Genomic DNA, 19,240 nt, shown 5'->3' with positions numbered 1-19,240 from the left:
TTGCCCAGAGACCTTGTGGATTCTCCATCCTTGGAGGTATTCAAAAGCCATCTGGACATGGTCCTTGGCAACCTGCTGTAGGTGACCATGCTTGAGCAGGGAGGTTGGACAAGGTGACCTCCAGAAGTCCCTTCCAACCTCAACCGTTCTGTGATTCATCGTAGTACATAATTAATAATTATATATAATAAAGTATAATTATTTTATATATTTTTTCAATTTATATAGTCACCCTAATAGTTGTGGGATTTTACTGATGAAAATTAAAAAGGTTTAAAGAGATTTTTAGAAAAAACTTTTTAGAAAAGCATGTTAGAAAATCTTTTACAAAAGATTTAAAAAAAAGTTTTTACAAAATCTTTTAAAAAAGATTTACAAAGTGTTTTTAGAAAATCTAAATGTCATGACAGCAAAAAAGAGACAATATTCCTTAAACCGCTGCTTTAATAGGTTGAGAGTAATATGTATGATGAACTAAATTGAGAAGTTCTTCATGTTTTAATAACAAATATTTGTAGCACAAATTTAGTTAATAGGTTGTTCAAAACCTTTTGAAATCATTTTACTTAGGAAAACATTGATATTATCTATCTTTGTACTGTCCCTTAGCTTCCCCCCCAGCTTTCAAAAACCCTCTACATCTTCAATAGTTAATGAAGCCACCTCTCTTGAATGATATTTATCATTTACCTGCAACAAATAATCCAACTTGCATAACTTAATTGAGAGAGCTGAAATGTTCAATCTGTTTCAAAGGACTAATAGTACATAGGAGGTTTTACTAACTGTTTTATACATCATTTATCCACATCTTTACCCCACTGTTCTCATACAAGGCTATTTAGTCTGTAGCTTTTTATTAGTTTTCAGGCCCAGGAGGTATGTAGTTTGGTTATCTGGTAACTCTGTGTTGGGATGTGATTCCTAACATCCTGGTTTGCAGAGGAAGGCAAGCCATGCAGGTAGATCACTAGGAAGTCCCAGCACATTTTGCCAGGTAAGTCACCTGGCTCTTCAGGGAGCTGTAAAAAGTGACCTAAAGGTCCAGTTTAGAGATTAGAGAACCTTCCAGTTAAGAGATTGCCTTCATGAGTTTTTGGGTTTCTGTGTGTACCTATGTTGCATTCAGAAAAGGACTATGAACATACATTTTTCCAGTATTCCAGTATTCAAATATATCATTATCCTCCTCCACTGATGGCATTGTCTGTGTTCTTGGTTTCCGTAGATTTTTGTGTTTTTGTTTTTTTTTTTTTTTTAAGATTATTTATAATAGATTAATTATGAGGACAGATACTTTAACAATTATATGGCGATATCTCATGCTACTTTAGATACAATAGAATGTATAGCTGATTTAATTCTTATGCCACAGTTGTATGGAACTCGTATCCTTCTTCAGTGGAGGAAATAACTAGGAGAATTGCTATTATTGATAGAAATTTTCAGTGCTGCAATGTGTGAGTGCCCGCATCCGGTTTTTCCTTAGAAGACAGTTGTGCTGCCTTTAAGAAACCAGCATTTTCACTGGCAATTGAAACTACTATTTTTCAGTCTCCAATATTACATTTTTTTTTTTGTTAAAACTGTGCAGGATATCATAGTAAAATATGCTTTCAGTACATAGATAACTAACTTCTGAGTCTGGACTGCAATGTTTCCTTGGCTAATGTCAGAGCAGTCTGACGGTATGTGAAGTTGCCATGTTCTGACACTAACCAAAAGTTAGATCTAGTGCTGTGGATATTGTCAATTTCCCAACTTTGTTCTTTATATCCTTTACGCAGAAATTTCTTACTGCGTAGAAATGTATTTTTGTGTGTTTAACTCGATCTGTAGGAATTAACAGACTGTTCTTCAGCAGACTTTCCATTTTATCATGTGCTGTATTAATGATAAGTTTCCACTTTGAGCGGTTTTCTAATTTTATTATACATTAGTTGGAACTGCTCTAGTATTACAGTGGAATTTTTAATATCCAGTACCTAAGATGAGCTGCTGACTTTCAAGTATTAGCTTAATTTTTCTGGAAATTTTCTAACAGAAAATCTGCCATAATTTATAATATTTTATAGGTCTAAGAACTTGCAGCAGTTCACGCCTAAACTATAATTATGTCCCAAACTATAATTATAATAATGCTCGTTATCATGGCCATTATAAAGATCATATGTTTGACTGCATCGTTTAGATATGAAATAGTCAAAACCAGGAAGAGATGAGTTGGCTTGAAGTAGAATGGAGAAAGAATATTACAAAGCACTCCTGAAAATTTTATTTTCAGTCCTCTTCCCTTGTTGAACTGCCATGGCTTACACTTACATGGTTATGCTGAAAATATTAGGCTATATCTGACTAGCATGTGAATTTCTTGTTATGCCAGTTAAGCCTTCGTTCTTCATTTGTCAGAACACTGGAAAAGTTTGTAAGGGACTTTCCGTTTGGGAGTCTTCTTGCATTGCTGCTGAAGTACTGTAAGCAATTTGTTAATACCTAGGTTCCCACCTGAAATCATTAGGAAGTATTTCTAGCATCCTAATGAATTTGCTGCTTGTAATTTGCATGGCTCTGACAGAGAGCAATGTTTATGCAATGTCTTCAGTGGAAAAGAGTATGCCTTGAGATTTCCAGGTATAAACAGGAAGGCAGCAGCCAAAGGAACACTGGCTGTAGGTTTCTGATTCTCTGTCAGAAACTAAGAAATACGGAATATAGCCTATACATTCATATTTATATTCCAGAGCATGCCAAGTCTGCATATCTAACAGATGAATGCACAACCCTCCTCTGCAAGCCAGGTGATTAACATGGTTTGGCAGGGAATAATATTAACAGTGCCTCATTGTGAATGATGTCATTATGGGTAGGGAGTTGTTTGGTTTTAGTCTTAAGGGACAATCAGTGAAGACTGCTAAATTAGTCATCGTCACCTGGTTACCTTTTGCTTAGGCCCAATTCTGATCTCATGGAGTGTTGTGGTTTAACCTGGCAGGCAGCTAAGCACCACACAGCCGTTCGCTTACTCTCCCCCAGTGGGATGGGGGAGAGAATAAAAAAAAAAGTAAAACTCATGGGTTGAGATAAAGACAATTTAATAGGACAGAAAAGAAAAAGAAAATAATAATAATATACAAAACAAGTGATGCACAATGCAGTTGCTCACCACCCACTGACCGATGCCCAGCCAGGTACTAAGCAGTGGACCCCTGACCAGCTTTTCCCCTAGTTTACATGCTGACCATGATGTCATATGGTGTGGGATATCCCTTTGGTCAGCTGGGGTCAGCTGTCCCAGCCGTGTCCCCTCCCAGCTGCTTGTGCACCCCCGCCTGCTCGCTGGTGGGGTGGGGTGAGAAGCAGAAAAGGCCTTGACTCTGTGTAAGCGCTGCTCAGCAATAATGAAAACATCCCTGTGTTATCAACATTATTCTCATGCTAAACCCAAAACACAGCACTATACCAGCTACTAGGAAGAAAATTAGCTCTATTCCAGCCGAAACCAGGACATGGAGTTAAGACCATTACATTCATTATAGTTAGGGTTGTAATGCCTAAGTAAGAGCAAGCTGGGGAGAGTGGGCAGGAGTAGGAGGAGCAACAGTCAGGGGAATCTGGGTAAAGAAGAGAGGGAAAAATTGAGGAAATTTGGAATTCGGCCTGGGCCTGGGCAGGAGCTTCAGTCAGGAAAGAGCTTTTTGTCCAACTCAGCAGCAGGGTACAGAGGGTACAGCAAAGGGGACGTGCTTTGTTTGTGACAGCTTTCATGAACTTCTTCTAACAACTGATTTTGCCATATTGATTCAAACTGTTTCCAGCCTTGCCCTTATTTGGTCGTTTTACCAAAGGGCTAATGGGATCTGAATCAGGTGTGCGGCAGTCACTCTTGTCTGTGTTATTTCTCCAGGCTAAAATGTTTCTTTTAACTTCCTTTGAAAAACCTGCCTCTTTCCCTTTTTCTTTCTCCCTCCCTTCTTACTGTTGCTGTTTGCTGTTAAGTTACGCAGGTCAACTCTGGCTCTCATTAATTTAGGCCTCAGGATTAAGTCAGTTAAGAGGTGTTTAGGTTAGATTAGAATTAGGTCCAGTTTAGAGGTGTTTAGGCAATAATGACTTTGGCTGAATGAAACAAAGCAAGAGGAAAATGTATAGTGGCATAAGCATGTTCTCCCAGTTTATTAAAACCAAATTTGAATGTATAAGCACAAAGCACAGAACACATGTTCTGCAGTTAGGTTTTTGCCCAAAGGTTATAAAATGTTCTCCCTCAACTAATAGCACATTCTGTGTTATAATGAAACACCTGCAAAATACAGATAGGCTCAGTGTTCAATGATTTTATATTCATTTAGGGTATCATAGCCAAGAAAGAAATGCACAGAAAGTAGTACTTCAGGATTCAAAAATAGCCTGAGCTTTCCTTGTGTGGTCTGGTCTCCAAACAACCTGAGGTTTATAGTTCACAGTGTTTATCTGGAAAGTCTGTTTGCCTGAAGGATCTGAGAAGTCATAAAATTTGATCCTCTAAAATCCTCTATCCTAGAGAGAGAGAGGATAAAAAAAAAAAATCCATTCCAGTACGATGCAGCAGTGAATTCTGAGGACTAAGAACAGAGCTTTTCCTGAGCATGTCAATGCTGCTCTCAGCTCTAAGGTAACAAGAGAATTTTCTTCCTTCTGAGGCTCCCTGAACACAGTATCTATGTCCTATGCAAATTCCAGGATTTCCTTTGAGTAACAAGACTCGCTTTTTCTTTTTTTCCCCCTTAATCATTTGTCTAACTATAGTCAAGAAGTCTTATGAAACTTTTTTATTTTGATTTTCTCAGGGAGAGGGAGTATGTTCTGCATTCTAATCTGCTTTTTCCTGTGGGCAATAGCATTCAAAAGGCTTGGCTAATTTTTTTAAGTCCCATTACAATCATTGTATGAGCTGATATCAATTAAACATGGTATTTTTACTATCTCTCACTACACGCTCAGAGCATTTTTTGAAAAGTCTTAGGAAAGTTGCCTGTAAAATCTCTCTGTAAAATTTCTTCTATAGTCCTTCTTCCAACTAGTAATTCATTATGGGGGGAAAAAAGGGATGTCAAAGTCTGGAATTAAGGCAAGTATGAAGTTTTTCTTTCAAGCTGCTTGCAGATGCTTCCATTGCTAACTCATTAGCAACATCTAGCTATAAACTTTTAGTCATGAAGTCTGTGGGGCTAGCGAGGGAGAAAAGGTGCGTCTTTACCGTTGCACAGAACCTCTTGCTGTACCTGTCTGTTGTGTTCCTGTTACTGAAAATCACCGCTGTGGAAAGGATTAATCTCACCCAGTTATTTTAAGGGATGATGAGATCCCCATGTATTATGTAGCTTTTGATTAACATTGCCTTTTTAATTTAATGTGTCAGCTTGGCAACAAAGAATAAAATATAAAGTAATGGTATATGGAGGTAGTGTAATTATCTTCTACAGTACTCAGCTTGGCCTTCTCACATTGCCTTCTAGGAAGAGGATTTCCAGTTGGCCTCTGAACAGATAAGACTATGATTTTTGGGCCTTTCTCGTGTTAGGGAGGTGATGCAAACACAGTCTATATCAGCTATTATTTCAGATTCTTGATGAATATATTTTTTTGTATTCTTTTACAATGGCAAATCATTATCACAAATTGTAATCATAGTAATAGCAAAACAAAGCCAGAAACTTGTTTTATATATTATTTGGGTTGCTTTGCTCCTGCTCAAATTTGTGCAGTTTGGATTTCTAAGATGATGAAAGAGGCCAGATACTTTAAGTGCATGTTGCTACATAAGTTTATGAGATCTGGCTCTTTTCCATGCCTTCCTTGCTGGCTCTTATTCTTCAGGTCCTCAAGACTACTCTGTATATAATTCAGTCTCTCTTAATTTTTTTTTTTTGTCAGCCAAATGTTCTATTTTATTCTTTTCCACTGTTTTGGTTTTTTTTTTCAGTCATTTTTCCCAAGGTTTTAATACTTATTTTCATTACCTAGAAGATGAAGACATTTATTATCTTTATTAACCTTTATTTTCTTGGTTCGCTGAAATGAAAGTCATGTCCTGTAGCACACACGGTGCTTATAATGTGAAAAATAATATGCAAAAATCAATATACAAGTATTATTAAATAATGAACATGGTGTATAATAGCTTTATTGGTGTGCAGACAAACTGGGATGTACCCCAGCCTCATTTTTTTTAACTAAATAATGATCCACTTAGTTTTTGGTTCATTTTTCACCTTTGTGATTCTAATTGGCTATTTAAATGAAAATAATTATGTACTTTAAACATTTGTTTTAAACACCAGTATACTGTGCATCTATACAGTGATACTCCCAACTGAGTAAATGCAGCATTGACATATAGCAATAATGCTTTGTAAGAAACTGTTAATTACATTGGGCTTGAGTATAAAATTAAAGTACAATATTTGTATACAATTAGACTCCTTTCAAATTGGCTCCAATTAGATTGACTAAATATTAGGTCTCATATCCATGTCTCTTTTCAACATCCATATTTGAAAACATCCTTAAGACTTTCAGTCCTCTACTTTGTGTGGTAGAAAAACAAGTTCAGAAAAAATTATCTCTTTTTAACACCAGGAAAATATCTCACTAGTTTTAACTCTTTCTTCTTCTTTAATTAATTTGTCCTAGTTATTTTTTCAGTAGTGATTTTGAACTGTGATAATCTTACTAAGAATGTAATGTGCCGTGGGAGGGCAAATCTGATATGTTTTGGATAAAACCATATTTGATGAAATACCTTTTTTTTTTCTTTTACATTATCAACTGTCCTGATCTCAGATTACCAAGATGTCAGGTTAAACATCTGTACTTCATATGAACCATGGCTTTTGTTATCTTGCAGTAAAAGTATTTGCTATTATAATATGTAAGCTATTTCTCTAGCATTTATTTTCCTGATCAGCTTAAAGTTTTTCATTTGAAAGCTTTGCAAAGGACCCATGGTAAGAAACATAGATCTATGTTTATGTATATTAGGTTTAGGTATATTTTATTTAGTTTCCATAGAATCATAGCATGTTCTGAGTTGGAAGGGACCCACAAGGATCATCGAGTCCAACTCCTATCCCTGCATAGGACAACCCCAAAATTCACACCATATGTCTGAGGGTGTTGTCCAAATGCTTCTTGAATATTGTCAGGCTTGGTGCCATGACTACCTCCTGGGGGAGCCTGTTCCACCACCCTCTGGGTGAAGAACCTTTTCCTGATGTCCAACCTAAACCTCCCCAGGCATATCTTCCTGCCGTTCCCTTGGGTGCTATCATTGGTCACCAGGGAGAAGAGATCAGCACCTGCCCCCCCCTCTTCCCCTTGTGAGGAAGCTGTAGACCGCAATGAGGTCTCCCCTCAGTCTCCTCTTCTCCAGGCTGAACAGACCAAATGACTTCAGCCGCTCCTCATACGGCTTCTCCTCTAAACCCTTCACCATCTTCATGGCTCTCCTCTGGATACTCTCTAGTGGCTTTGTATCCTTTTCATACTGTGGCGCCCCAAACTGCACATAGTGCTCAGGGTGAGGCTGCACCAGTGCAGAGTAGAGCAGGACAATCGCCTCCCTTGACCGGCTAGCCACACAGTGCTTGATGCACCCAGGACACGGTTGGCCCTCCTGGCTGCCAGGCCCTCATGGGCCTTTGTTACTGAAGTAGTCTTATGCTTACCTTAAAATGCCTCCAGTTTGGGGTAGGGTGACTCTGCATAGATGAGAATAGTTGTCACGACATCTTATTTTTACTGTTCCTCTTTTATATTTGCTGGTGGGATCATGTAAGTAGTCCAGCTCAGAGCGCTCCATTTGTTTCTGGTAACTGATTCCATGGTAAATCTTACCAGACAAGAACACTACATCCATCAGTGTGCTCAAATCCCCTTGACCAAAAGCTAAGGGAATGTTTTGTCTTTCAGTTTCAGATTTATTTTTTGTAAATAAATAAATAAACCCAAACCACAGCAGCAGCAACAACAACAAAAATAACCCCAGCCAAGCAAACCAACCTGCAACCCCACCCCTCCAAAACACTGGTTTTATTTGCCTTTCAAATAATGGGGCTAAAAGTTAAGATGCCCATTGAAAACCTTAAAGGTTTTGGTAGCTCTGCTCAGGCCGGACACACAAAGAAAATGGAAAGTCTAAGATGTCTTCATTATGTCTGTTTTGATTGTTATGCATTGATATGACTACACTTAAATGCTTTTCAGAACATGGAAGGATAAAGCCTAAACCATAAAAGTTAAAACAAAGATCTCCCAAACTTTAACAGTAAAAAAATGTTACTATTTGACCTTGTGAAAGTGATCCAAGAGATGAGCAACGTATTATTGTTTCAGTTGACGTCTTTTTAGCTCTTTGGCATTTTTATGTTTTTGTTTAATTTAGCTTGTTAACTATGTATGCTACAATTATACTGGTCATATAAATGAACATGTAACGTATGAACAATGCAATGTATGAACAGTAGATTTATATGACCCAAGTATAATAGCAATAAATATTTCTTTAACATTGCATGAAATTAATAACATCTTTTTAATGTTCATTGCTAATTCTATCAAATAACTTTTTGCAACTGAATTCTCCTACTCAATGAATTGTAACAAAATATTAATTTGAAATAAGAAAATACTGAGCTAATCTTGAATTTTTTAAGATTTAATAGAAAAAAAGTCATCTCAGTTTTACTTTCTGGTTTCCTAAGTGTCACACGTTGGGTAATACGGTATAACCTGTCATCAAATCTCTGGTTAAAATGAATGTATTCCTCAAATATGTAGTTAAACACTTTACAAAAGGGCAGGTTCAATATGATTAATATTCATATAATGAACTTCTCTCTTTCTTTGCAACGCTACCTTATCTGCCTTCGTAAGATGAATGGTAGAAACAAAATATTATTCCTAGAAATTTCTCAGCATGTAGGTTTTAATCAATACTAGTACATATACTACAATTTTACCCACAATTATGTCCTAACACAGACTAACTATTACTTGGATTCCTGGATTGTAAGAAGGTAATTGATGTTGATGCTCTCGTGTCTATACTCTCTAGCTGTCATTCTTCCTGCAGTTTTTCTTTTATCTAGACAAAAATTTGCAAAGAGGAAAGATAAGATCTGAATGAGCCTCAGACAGGCTGAACAATAAAATGCAACGCACATTATGTGGTTTTCAGAAAATTACGCTTTCGAAAATTACACTTAAAAACCATCTCTGATATTAAAAAAAAAAAAAAAGAATAGGGGTTTTAGGCAAATTACTCCCATTAATGTCAGTGGGAATTGAGTAGCTAAGATCCATCTGTACTGGGTTTTTTTTTGGGAAAAAATAAGACTATATTGTCAGGAAATATAATACTTTTCAGTAATTGTGAGGGTACCTGGAGTTTTAGGAGCTCACATGAGGGGGAAGATAATAGAATACCTATTAAATACTGTCCCTCAGAATTTCCAGTGATAATTCAGTATGCTAAAAGATTGCCTCTTGGAGATCTCTTCCTTCTTTGCCTACTCAAATCTGGAGTGTCCTCAGGTAATTTCAAAATAAATCTATATGCTGAGTATGATTAGCTTCTGAGCTATATGAGGTAAGTATATTCATCTACAGCACCTTATCAACTGTCCTATTTTATCTCTTTTCTTTCTTGGTAGGCTAGAAGAAAGTATGTCTTATTCTGTCAGTGCATGGGAAAGTAATTCTACACTGAATGTCTGAGCATTTGAAGTTTAATGCAAAATATGCACAATTAGCAGTAATCTACTTCTGTATAGCTATCATTTCTGTAGCATTCCTAGCTCCTCTAACTTAGCTAGGGAGAGTTGTAGCCTGGATTTGATTACATAAATTGGCTTATACACTCTTCAGTATATAAGCTGTTTTGGTCATAGTGGCACATGTTTCAATGCAAAAGTATATACTTGTTCCACTACTTAAACCGTGCGTTAAGTGTTTTAACGATTAAAGCATTATAAAAACAGCAACGCTGCACAGCCATATAAAATTGGTAGAACGTTTTTCTGTCATGTGCTATGAAACTGCTTATAAATTTGACATGTATTTGGTCTGTCATCAAAGAACAAAGTATGAAGTCGTCATATTAAAGAAGCTATAGTTACATCGTATTTCTGTAAGAGTGAGCTGCCTAAGAACTTTACTCAGAGTAAGCATCTGTGCCTGTTCTGTTGACCCCCCCCTCCCCCCCTTCAGTTCAGAACTGTGGCCAGTTGTTTTAGGACAATTGTCCTGAAGAGAGCAGTGTAAGTATAGAAGGGTAACAGCCCGTGGAAGAACTGATCCTTGAAGTCAGCATGAAGATTTTCTTTGATTTTTCCATTTTAAAAAAGACAAAGTTTGGAAAACAGGCCCTTCTCTGCTTCAGTAAAATGAAGGAAAGACCATATTTGGCCTTTGCCTACTGTTTTATGGGGCTCATAGAATCTTTAGGATTCCTCTTGGACGAGATCTTACATCGGAAATAAAAAGACAATAGAAAACTTTACAGTCCTACTAAAAAGCAATGATTTAGTGAAATGAGAATCCTTGAATTTAAAGACAAGATAAAAATCAAAACTACTTCTCAGCTTCTTTTCAATTGCAATAGTAATCAGGGCATATAGGCCTAACTCGAGGGTGCTTATTTCCCTTAGGAGCTATCTGCAGCCTGCTGCGCGCAGGTCTCTTCACAGTCGGCAGCAGTTTTAGGAAATGTGTCCACATGTATCATGAACAATTCTACCGGAAGAATCCTTGCTTTTAAAATGCATTAATCTTTCTCTCTCTGCCTATTTTGGAAAAGAAATATTATTTTGTAGAATGTAATCGGGTTTCCAGAAATCTATGTGGTGTATACAATGTTACTGTGACATTAGCATGAAGCTACTTCGATGCAGTTGGTACTGAAGAACATTAGGAGTTAGACTGTAACTTTAGCCCAGAGCAATTGTTTCACCTTGAGGACGAAGGCTTTGTCTGCTCTGCTTCACACGGTCCAAGGCTTTCTTTAAGACTAGTATGTGCCCTGCCATCTAGGTGATTTGCTTTAATGCACCGTCAGACATACCTAAATAGGAAAACTGTGGATTAGCCTTTGTGTAGAATTTCTATGGAGGGAAAGTAGACAGAAGAAAGTGCATGCTTTGTTGAAGCCCGGTCTGGAGATTGTTTTCCTTAAAAGTATATAGGCATAGAAAAGATGATGTGGAACTTTTGCATATCTTTATTTCTTCTGTGCTTCTCCTTTGCTTTGAGGGGTTGTAATTTGCTGCGCGCAAAGAGGTACAACTGCTTCGTACTCCCCTTCCCGGGTCCGCCATGATTTTTCTGCATATTCCTCAGGGATCTAAATCAGCAAACCAAGAACCAAATCAGAAGATTTCACAGTTCCCCCCACCCCCACCTGTGTGGTTGGGCTTTTTATTGTTGTTTTGACCCAAATACTGTTGGGTCCCTTTCATAAGGGTTCATGAATTCAAGACTTCATCACATTTTCTCCAGAGGCCTCTAAGGCTTACTCTAAGACTGTAATATCTAGTAATATTAAATCCTGGGAATGTCACTAATCCTGAAAATTTCAACAGCTTTATATTTTTCCTTATTTCTACCTAGCCACCTGGCTCTGCATCTTGTTTCCTTCACACAATCTTACATTCACATGATGCGGTAACTGATACAAGAACAACCTGTGGCATATTATTTTCCCAGAATTTGTTGCCATAAATGGTGGCAATGTCTAACAAGACTGAGCTGTGTATGCAGAATACCAGTGCAAGAATCCTGGTGCAAACATTAAATTACAGAGCGCTCTGTAGGAAGCAGTCTTCTGACAAGAGCAACAGGAAAATGGGTCGCTTTTTGCTCATTCTTCCTGACTGCAGTAAGCAAGGCCTTGCTTACTGCTACTTAACAGAACAGCTTTACAAAAGTAAATGTTGTTGCTTCTGCTTTGCATGCATTTTTAGTATAAATTGCAATTGTACTGCAGTTGCTGAGAGTCTGATGAAGTCTGATTCTGTGAAACTTTTTTGAAACACAAATGTTCAGCACAATGTCATTGGTCAAATTAGTTCGGAGAATAGTTTACCGAATTGTCTTGCGCTGTATGTGCACTTGCTCTCTACGGCTGTGACCATGCTACTATTTCATCCATGAATAAAAAGTTTCTGTACACGTATAATTCAGGTTTCTCATAATTAAAGCTGTTGTATTAATATAAGCTAATATGCTGCGGTTCAACTACCACAGCTTGTATATGTTTTAACAACATGGTAGAAATAATTACCTTGGTACCTCGCTCAATGAAAAATTATCTTTAAAAACAATTATTCCTTTAATTGTTTTTTAAAGTTACTATATAGTAACAAAGTACCCCCACTGCAGAATGAACACTAAAGGTAATGAACACAAAATTAATTTTCTGCATTTTAACTACGTTTTATGATATGACTAATGATAAATTTTCATTATAAAATGTTAATCAAGCAAATAAGTTTGCACTCCCTCTTTCATCAGAGTTTCTGTAATTAGTGGTTTATGTTTATTAAATTATTTTAATTTTTGTCACATATCAAGGACAATCTACCGTATGTTTTAGACTAATTAGCACTTTGTTTATTTTAAGAATTCCATTAATTCAGCAGCTACTTTTTAAATACAGCCAGCATGGAAAAGGAGACTGTGCCTGAGTTTTGCAAGAAAGAAATAAGGCTTCTCTTCTTTATCATTACCCCACTCTGGCAGACACATACCCAGATCCTCAGCAGATGATTCAGGCACAGAGATGAGTGAGGTTCTAGATGCAATACAAGTATGTAGTTTGTCTTTTTAAAACCGCAGCATTAAGTGGAAGTCAGTATGCTTGTATGTGCAACGTCCGTGGTTTATCAATACCAACTCTTCTCCTTTCAAAAAGGGAAAACCAAACAATGCACATGATATGTATTTAAATGGGGCCAAGAAACTAGCTTTACTGTTTTTGTTAGTCCTAGAGTATTATCTGCCTTTACAGATCAGCTCTGGTCTTTTTCATAAATAGTTGTGTACCTTCTTTTGAATCACTGTACATTAAGCATCCCTTTGACCATCCTGCTCTACTCCCCTTATTGCTAATATGAAGCCCTTTTTCTAAATAAAATTGGATACCATGCCAACGTTATTTACCAAACATGTCATTTCTGAACAATGATGATGTCAAAATCTTAGGATGTTTTAAGAGTATTGATATTATTTGTGTGTTAAGGCGAAGAGAAAATAGCACTAGCAAAGGAGGGTTTTTTTATCTTGCAAGAGCATTTGTGTGTATATTTAAATCAGTTTCTTTACAGAGCTTAGTTTGATATAGATTGTAAATAGTTTATAACTTATGATTTGCCAGAATAGCAATTTGTGTGGTCAGCCATCCATGATCTTTTTTAGTTCACAAACACAGCAGAAAATTTGACATTTTCTCCACTTTCATCCACTGTGCTTTGAAAAGTTTACATTGAATTCAGTCTGTTGGACACACAAGAATGGTTTCTTTACAGTTCTAATATGTTCTGCTTCGATACATTTCATCAGGCTGATACAATACGAGACAACACAAAACCATGCAAAGCCATGCAACTTGTCTGATTAATTTGGTTGGAGACTGTTAAATTCAAAACTGTTTTGCTGTATTGAAGCAGATAAAAAATCCTGGGACGCAAGATGACTTCTTCTATTTACAGATTACTTGTAGCAATAGATAGCAATATAATATTGTGGTTCATGTAATCATTCTGGTGTTATTTAGACAGTAAATTATATAATTTCTTCAATTGTTAACAAGTGAGGTGAAAATATTTTGTTTATATATCATAATGCAATACAGGAGAAAAATAACAGAAATGTGTGTAAAAGCAGGTCTATTAGCTCCTCTGCACTGCAGTGTTTATACAGAATTAGTATGTTTTACTTAATACAGTGATGTTTGTGCATTTACATGCTTTCTAATAGCATATGGGTAGATATTATTTATTTTCAAGCCAACTAGCATCAAAACCCTACCATGCTGCATAAATGCAAATGGAAGTATCTGTCATGATGAACAATTTTTTGTTTACCTCTCTCGCATTTCAGGACTCCGAGACATTTGTTTATTTGTTAGGTTTTTTTCCCATTGGGAAGAGCAGTTCCTATTTCCCTGAGCATCTGAACTTAATAAAATTAAGTTATATGTGCTTATAACATTTACTCGCTAACATAAGTCATTGCTTCTTAGTGGTTTTCTACATAAACTGATTCACATACTTTATCTTTTAATAATAAGGAAGAATCTGTAATGCACCTTCAGTATAAATTTTTCTATATTTTTTTTAACTCTGTGTTTTCAGTTGAAAAGTCTAATATTTATTATAGCAGGCTTTCCCTAGGCAGAAGGTTAATTTCACAGTTCAGAGATGCTACACCCAGTCTAATCACTGGTTAATCTTGAAATAACTTGAGGCTTACAGACTTCTCTTTCTATCTCGATGCATTTTGCTGCTACCAAGTGTCTTGCTGGCACAAGGCTTATCACACTGAGGCTGGTCTATGATCTGCTAGCAAAGTTTTTTCTTAGTAGACTGAATGGCAGCTTAAAATTAAAATTTGAGTCTTTTGAGAAAACTAAGCCATGCAAAGCTGCTCAAAAATCTTCAGCTGAAATGAAAGAAAATAAAGATTTTAAAAATAAGGTCTTCAAAGAAAATAAAAGACATTTTCAGCTAATGCCTTCTTTCCTTGAAATTTGGGGTTTTTTTGTGAGTCACTGAAATCTTAACACATTCTATTAAAAAAAAAATCCTGTGTGGTGTTTTTTTATTTTAAAATTTCATCTGAGTGATTTTGTTTCCTGTCCTAACTTTGCTGAGCTTGTTGCACTCTGTTCTCCCTAAGAAGTCTTTCTCATCCTTTTTATTTTTTCTATTCTCCTTTGATACCAATATTTGATTTTTAAGATTGCTTTCCTGCAAGGCTACTCTGATCTAGTAATCAATGCTTGGATTAAGTCTTCAGAATCTACTTATTGTAGTGTAAGCAGTAGACATTATAGGCTTTGCAGCTTTGTTGGAAAAAAATTCCATTCTTCTAATTGCAAACTAAAGGAAGGGAAAAAAAGACGAGTGAGCTTTGTGGGACTAAACAGTGTTCATGGAGCCTATAAATTGCAGTATCTGAATGCTAACATAACTTGGCTACATCTTGGCTCTAAATCCCCCCCCCCCTTTTTTTTAAATAAGCATAGACTGCTTTTCATGAATAAGATTCCACTGAGTGTACACTGGCCTGTTAAAGTCTAAGTTTTACTCTCTGACCTCTAAGGAGATATAAAACAAATTCTCCTTTGTGAAGACTAGAAGAAAGTACTAAATAGATCTTCTAAACCAAATGCTGACTGTAGTTCAAAAAGAAACGTCAAAGGAGTTAAGCAATACTAAAACCGTAGCTTTAGTTTTAGTACAGCATGAAAATCAGAGCTTTAGAGTTACTTGTAACTTCAGCCTGTTGTATCATATCCTGTATTTCAGGAAATACCATTCATTGTATTTAGGAAAAATTAAGCATGTATGTGAAAATGCTTTACAGTATAGTACACCGTATTTTATGGACAATAAAGGCAGAAGTACTTTTTTTTTTTTCTTTCTTTCTTTCTTTTTTTTTTTTTTTTTTAATATCTGACCAGTACATTTAATGTAGTCATGGAGAAATTTGAAAACATACTTTCCAGATAGGTACAGGTTTTGACACACTTCTTTGCTTTGAAACAACAAGAAAAAAAGTCCTTGACTTAGATTTGTAAGATCAGGTTGCAGGGAACACCACAAATATTGCATCCCTACCAGTATTATTTTACAAAATGAGAAAAGTTGAAACAATACGTTTTAGTTGTTTGTGGATTAGATGGCCTTATTGTTTAAGTTAATGGTAGATAAACATTTGTATGTCCCTGTGAATTATAAAATACTTTTCTATTATTGATTATAGCTTTATTCTTTTCATCAGTTTCAAATCTCCTTGGTAGAGTTTAAACAGCTATGTGAGTGCACAGAATTAGTTTCAGGTGATATGTTTCTACATTACTCAGACAAAGATATGCAATAAGTCTTATTCTGAAATTATTTGCATGGTAACTGGGAAAAATGCTATCAAAAGGTATACTATTAAAAGACATATGTATTGATGTAGACATAAACTTCTTTCCATAGATTTATATGTACAATCTGGACATATTTAAGACTAAATTAACATCATATGAGCACCGTAATAACCAATGCTTGGTGTAAATAGATAGAATAAAACAGTGCGATTAGTACTGAAGTGTAATAAAAAAAAATCTGATTTCCTCTTTTTGTTCAAATTAAAAGAAAGGTATGCTGTAATAGAAAAAGAAATTTAGAAGTGTTTTGTGTTTAGCCTATTCCCAGTCCCATTTTTACTGGCATAAACTTATAAAGCAGCAAATATTTAAAGAATTGCAGTACACAAAGAGCATCTCTTTGAGCAACTAGTGTGTAGAAACAAAGTTTGAAATTCTGGGGACAGATTACTGCCTTGAGTAAATTCTCATAGGGTTTTCTCATGTCATTGAAGACAACTAGCTCCATGTGTACTTAACGCTAAATATCAGGTTATGCAGCAAATTGTTTACTGTGTTCATTCTCATGTAGGTGATATGAAGGTGTTTAGCGAATAGATGCAGTTATGTACAAGTGTGCTACTAAGGAAAACTTCTGGAGTTACATACTTTCAAACTTTCATGTTATGTGGACTTCGGCATTTCTGAAGAAATAACTTGTCAGTCAGAAAATAAAATAAACCTAAAAATTCGATTAGGAGAACATGCTATGGTAGCAGTTATTGTTTGAGTGGGAAATAATTCTTCAATGTTTGCCCAGCAAACAACAGGATGTGTGTCAGACAGTGAAGTCAAAATGAATAAACAGAAGATTTGTCAACTTTAGTTGTAGTTTCAGAGTATTCAGTGAGTCCTTTGGTAAATGAACTTAATGAACTTGCTGCATTTTTTCTTTTGTTTTTTTCAGTTTCAGCGTGTATTTTACTTGTTTCTTATGAATGAGTTTTTACTACTAATACTAAGAAGGGAAATCAGGCTCTTTAGTAAGACATCATAATATTTTAGGTATGGAAATTGGAGCATTTAACAGGTATGCTGCTTACAAAATAAGTTACTATGTAAATATACCATTCATTTTCAAATGGATTTTCATTCAATATTTTAGCATGTGAAACAAGTAATATAACTCGAAAACGAGGCGTAATAAATACTTGCTCAAATAAAAAAGAAATAACTTCCGCAGCACTTATACTTCGTTATTCAAAAGCTGTTGTAGAAGAATTATTGTGCAAGTAAAATCATAAAAAGTAAAAAGTTTTCTGAACAATTATCAGAATATATATTTATAGGAAGCTTGAGGCTGGAAATGCTTGTGTGTTTTCAATAAAGTATTGCATTGACTTAATTTTTAGTTCAAAATAGTAAAATGATAAACTTCAGCTATTTAAAACTTTTGAGTTAGTAACTCCAAAACAAATGTTTTTTTCATAAGTAATTTTTGATGCAGTGCTGCTTTGTTAGCTTGATGGCAATTAGGCAACACATTTAACATGATTAAAGCAAGTACCTTTTCAACAATTTCCAATTAACAAGTTTATTCTATAAAGATTGCAAAATTTGAGACTAACGCCCTGATAGCATAGTATATGGCTGATGGAAAAAGTATTTTCTTAGACTCTTATGGAAGCGATTCAGAGATTTGCAGGGGAAGAAAGCAGAGCTAGAATGAAGCATAGGTAAGCCCAATACTCTGACCTGAACTAGAAATAAGTGGGTCAGCCTAAGGCGTTGTGTTGGTACCTTTAAGATAAAACAGCATCCTCCAGATAGATGTAATAGTTGTCCCAGTTCCTAGTAACAACCAGTTAACTTGTCCTGTATTAAATGTGGTAATTCTCTCAGGAACTAATTAATTGATTCATAGTTTTAGCCTGGCCCTTCTGCGTATAGTTTTCAAGCCCTACTGCTGTCCTATAGCGAGCACTGTATCAGGTTGCTCTGTTTGGCCACCTTATATTCAGCTCATAATGGAGTTATCATGTGCCATCCAAAGGCCTTGTGTCTCATCCAAAGGCCTCAGGTATTGTTGTGCTTCTACGGGCACTTTTACTGTGCCTATTCTCCTTTTTCTCTGCCAGTTACTTATATTTGGTGGATTCCTAGTAATCAGCCTTGCAAGCATTTGCCTATTCATAAACTGTTAAATGCCTGCTTAAGCTAGCCGTGACCCATTTCATATGTGCAATATGTTCATGCATACCCACCGGTTGACACAATTTCAGTTCTTGGAATATTAGTATCAAGAATTAATACTATATTAATATGTATAAGGATTATACAGCAGTTATTGTTTTAACTAGAATATGAAACAAATATCCACCACTGTGAGGTTTTAAATTGCCCACGAGTTGTTTCATACCATGTGCAGATGATGTGACACTGGTCAATCACAGAATCATAGAATGGTTTGGGTTGCAAGGTACCCCGGTGCTAACTCCTGTCTTAATTTTCTGTCCTGCTCTTCGCCCCCCTTTCCTGTTCCTTATCATGAAAAATAATAACTAAAAGACTTATATGACCAATGTCTCAAACATAGACTTTTAAAGGTATAATAGAAATACAAGTTTAGTCTTCAAGATGTAAAAGACAGCTATTGTTGCATAATAAAATATAAAATCTTTTACTCCATGAACAACTTGCTCAGGTTTAGTCTTGTGGATGTAGGTGTGAGAATGACTTGCTCTGCTTATTCAGAAAAGAGATTCAAATGCTTTATCAACTGAGTGTTTTCTAAACGTGGAAGTTTGCATCCATTTTTGTGTGCCATTGCCTCAGTAGAAGGAATCTTTTCCTGTTATCTACTAACATATTTTTGTGTTATTTTCAAAGACACTTTTGCAGAAAAATAATGCAGTGGTATTTCAAAGAAAATCCCAGATGAGAAATAACTAGGTAACAGTGCTATGGGAAAAGATTGGTTGGTTAGAGTGGAGGATCATAAGGGGATCATAGCCAAAAACTTGTTGACTGTGAATCAGCTGTGTCATACTGTTTTTTGGAAGGGAAATGTTATTTTGAAATATGTAAATATATGTTATGTGTTGCTGAAGCAGTTATAGAGCTGAT

General features: G+C 35.9%; 1 protein-coding gene across 3 annotated transcripts in view; it reads left to right on the top strand.

Annotated features, from left to right (window-relative positions):
* The window catches only part of FSTL5 (follistatin like 5), a 362,482-nt gene that overhangs the window by 66,208 nt on the left and 277,034 nt on the right, over window positions 1-19,240 (top strand). The gene's annotated exons all lie outside the window — the stretch shown is intronic.

This window comes from Platalea leucorodia (genome assembly GCF_965183815.1).
Source record: "Platalea leucorodia genome assembly, chromosome: 6".
NCBI classification, from domain to species: Eukaryota; Metazoa; Chordata; class Aves; order Pelecaniformes; family Threskiornithidae; genus Platalea; species Platalea leucorodia.
The sequence above is the reverse complement of the archived record's forward strand: the minus strand, read 5'-3'. Positions and strand labels throughout refer to the sequence as shown.